The sequence below is a fragment of the Petaurus breviceps genome, unplaced genomic scaffold (assembly GCF_028583685.1).
Source record: "Petaurus breviceps papuanus isolate PSGF00001 unplaced genomic scaffold, PetGlider_PUasm1.0 558, whole genome shotgun sequence".
Taxonomy (NCBI): Eukaryota; Metazoa; Chordata; class Mammalia; order Diprotodontia; family Petauridae; genus Petaurus; species Petaurus breviceps.
In genome coordinates this window covers 1,837,514-1,841,107 of record NW_027186376.1, presented here as the reverse complement: position 1 = coordinate 1,841,107, position 3,594 = coordinate 1,837,514, and the positions used below count along the sequence as shown (strand labels likewise).

Here is a 3,594-nt window from a genome sequence, read left to right as displayed (position 1 = left end):
GAGAGAGAGAGAGAGAGAGAGAGAGAGGAGAGAGAGAGCTGGCGCTTTCTGGGGAGAAGGAGCAGAGATCCTTTATGTCTCATGCCGCCCTCCCCCAGGCCAGGTGAAGGGGGAGGGGGGGAGCAGATGAGAATGTAGAGGGAAGTGGGGAAAGGACAAGAATGGAGGGGAAGAGGGAGCAGAAATAGCAGGTTCTTCATCAGCCATGATTCTCTTTTGTTCAGGAGGCACTGCTTAAGTTTATTGGAATAGCAATAAAATAGAGGAGAGACTCTCCATTGATGTCTAAGATGGGGGCCCTGTCATGAGGGAAGGGAGGGGCCCACAATTTAGCATCCTGGATCACAGATTTAGGGCGGGAAGGGACCTTGGATTCAGCAACTCTAACGTCCTTATTTTTCAGATGAAGAAACTGAGGACCTGCCAACAAGAAAAAGGAGGAGACCACTGTCCATATGTTCCTCCCCTCCCCTGCTGTTTGCCTGCCGGCCGAGTGTTCCTGACTGAGCCCCTCGCTCTGTCCTTGGCACCCCAGGTGCCCTCCACACTTCAATTACCTCCTGTTCTTCCTCCACACAGCTTGCCTGCCCCCTTCTGTTTTCTCCTTCTCTCCCCATTAGACTGCAGGCTCCTTACAGGCAGGGCCTGCACTCCTGGGGTGCAGCACAGTGCCTGGCACCTGAACTGAGTCTAAAATGAGAAAGGGTTGGACAAAGCAGCCCCTGTGGTCTCTATGACTCTACAATCCTGCCAACGAAAAGCCCTTTGCTCTTCAGTGAACGAATGAAAAGTCACTTATCAGGAGGTGCCCACTTGGTGCCAAGCACTGGGGATACAAACAGAAAACGCAAACAGCATCTCCTCTTAAGGAAGCCTCCATCTTGTCGGGGGTAACACACAAAAGCAAGTGCGGCTTCAGAGCCACTGGCAATGCCTGGGATTTCCTTAGACGGTGCCTGGGGTCTGGTGGGCAGGTGGACTGTATGGTCGGTGAGGCCTCTGGCCTCTCAGGAGGCAGTGGCAGGGGAGAGGGCAAGGCCTTGGAACCTTGGAAGCCTGCCAAGGACGAATTTATTAATTAAATGTATCTATTTCCAAAAAGTTTTGCTCAAAGAAAGAGAAAATCAGAAGGGACAGAAATGCATTCTGCCTTTGGAAATCTCTCTACCCCAGTCATTTTTGAGTTATAATTTATAGGCTTCAAGAACAAAGACAGACTTAAAAATCAGGCTTGACCAGTACAAAATCTAGACAACTTCTTTGATTCACCAAACAAGCTACTGTTCCATTTCATTTTTGACCCCCCCTGGAGAATCATGTTCCAAAGGCCTGTCCATCTTCAGCTACTGTATGAAGGCTTCTTTCCATCTGTCCAGAAGTGAACTGAAGGGAAATGTCTGTTAATTCAATCAGCTTCCTTCTCTTAATGATTACCCTTCAGGAAAGAGGCCTTCCTAGGCTGACCATGTCTTCACCAGCCAAGGGTCGGGTGAAACCTGTGGAGCCCTTCTCAGAATACAATTTAAAAATATGTCAGATTACAGAGAAAATTGAAATAGTTGCCCAAATGTTAAAAAAACAACCAAATTTGTTCATGTCTGCTTTAGAAATTCTTTAGGCCTTTGATAAGAATGATACAAAAAGACTGATATAAATATAAGAATGATCTAAAAAGACATTGTTTGGAATTGAGAGTTAAAGATCGGAAGGGATTTTTCACTCAAATTAGACCAAGGACATTGGACTAAAGTACAATCCTAACATTATTTTGTGATAAGAGGCCTCAAGAGGGAACAGGGGCAGGAGTGTGTGTGGGAGACTCAGTATGTTTCTAGAGGGAGTTGTGCTTATCCTTGGAAGGGATATGCTATGGATCTCATCAAGGAAAAGCTGTCTCCACCTCCTCCTCCCCCTCCTCTTCCCCCTCCCCCTTCTCCTCCCCCTCCTCCTCTTTGGCAATTCGGGTTAAGTGACTTGCCCAGGGTCACACCGCTTATAAGCGTCTGAGGCTGCATTTTGTACTCAGGTCCCCCTGGCTCCAGGGCTGGTTCTCTATCCAGTCGCTCTTTTGCAACCTCTCTATCAATAAGGACATTCTCTTTGATTTGCTATTTTTAAAATGATCTAGAGAGAATCTAACCTTCTGAGGGTCAGTCAGCGGGATGGAAATTGGCCTATGTGAGCCCAGTGCTTTCAGGGGGATGGACCATGGGTTATAACAATGATGAATGAACAAAAAAGCATTTTTTAAGTACCTACTTTGTGCCAAGAACAGAGGATGAATATGGAAAATGTCCTTGTTCCTAGGGAGTGGGGAGAGACAATACATACCGGAGGGTTTGGCTGCAAGGTGAACGGAAGGGCCTGGTGGTCCCAACAGCAGATGACAAAGCCCAGACATGCTTAGGGTTTGTCTGTCGGTTAGATGGCAAAGCACAAGGATCTGGAGGGCCCAATGACAAGGCACTTGGAAACACTCTGACACCCTTCCCCTAATTCCTTTCTTCTCAGGAGAGAACCTCTAGTCCCTGGACTAGCAGGAAGTTTGGTGGGGAGGCCTCCCACTAGGCCAGCCAGACGCAGAGAAATAACACAGTCACAAACAGATCTGACGTTTCTTTAGCACGGTTAGGTTCGTGAAGCAGCTTACACATGCATGTTATTCCAGTCAGTCCCTACCACAGCACTGCAAGGTGGACATGCAGGTTCCCATTTTATAGGTGAAATCAGAGGCTTGCCCAACGCCCCACCCCCAGGCCAGGGCCCTGAATGAAGCAGGCCCTCAGGAAATATTTGTGGAACTAGGGAAGGAGTGAATGAATGATTCCTGTGCTGAATGAATAGGATGCTCTGTGGGTTTCCTTCTCACCCACCTGTATCTGCATCCCTCAGTTGCCATAGCAACAAAATAACAAACCATCCGGCTGTGGGAGAATCAGGCTCCAGAGGCCTTGACTGGGAAGACTGACGGAAGGCCTCCCCCGTGCCGGCTTCGAGCCTCGGCTCTTTGCAGGACTCACCGCTGCCTGGTGCCGGGGGCTCTGCAGGGACCGAGGGGCTTACCGAGGCTCCATCCACGCCAGCCGGAGAAGGCTCCCCAGAGCCTCCCAATCGCAGTCAAAAACAATCTTGTTTGTGAGGGAGGCAGTGAGTCACGGACACCTCCCAGCACCCCGGCAGTGTAAACAATGAGAGAGGATGGGCAGGAAGGACAAGAGCCGCCCCCACCCTGGCTGGGCTGCCATCTTGGCCTGGGTCTGGGATGATGCCACAGGGCAGAGAGGGCACTTTGGAGATCGTCTAGGCAACATCACAGGGAGGGATGGGGGGGCAGGAAGGCTTAGCCCCCACTGTACTGACGAGGAAACTGAGGCTCAGAACCTGCAAGCATAGGGAAGGCCATGAAATGCAGGGGAATCATCCAGGGCCAGAGCTGGGAGGGGCCTTAGAACTGGGGATGTCCCTTATGGGAGGGAGCCTGAAATATGCAATGTCAGAGCAGGAAGGGGCCTTAGAACTGGGGATGTCCCTTATGGGAGGGAGCCTGAAATATGCAATGTCAGAGCAGGAAGGGGCCTTAGAACTGGGGATGTC

General features: G+C 50.1%; 1 long non-coding RNA gene across 1 annotated transcript; it reads right to left on the bottom strand.

The window, feature by feature from the left end:
- Nucleotides 1-1,234: 1,234 nt before the first annotated feature.
- On the bottom strand, nucleotides 1,235-3,131 carry LOC138172980 (uncharacterized). Its single transcript, XR_011171281.1, has 2 exons — nucleotides 2,332-3,131; nucleotides 1,235-1,506 (listed from the first exon to the last, which is right to left on the bottom strand). It is a non-coding gene; the product is annotated as an uncharacterized lncRNA (long non-coding RNA).
- Between the last annotated feature and the right edge of the window lie 463 nt (nucleotides 3,132-3,594).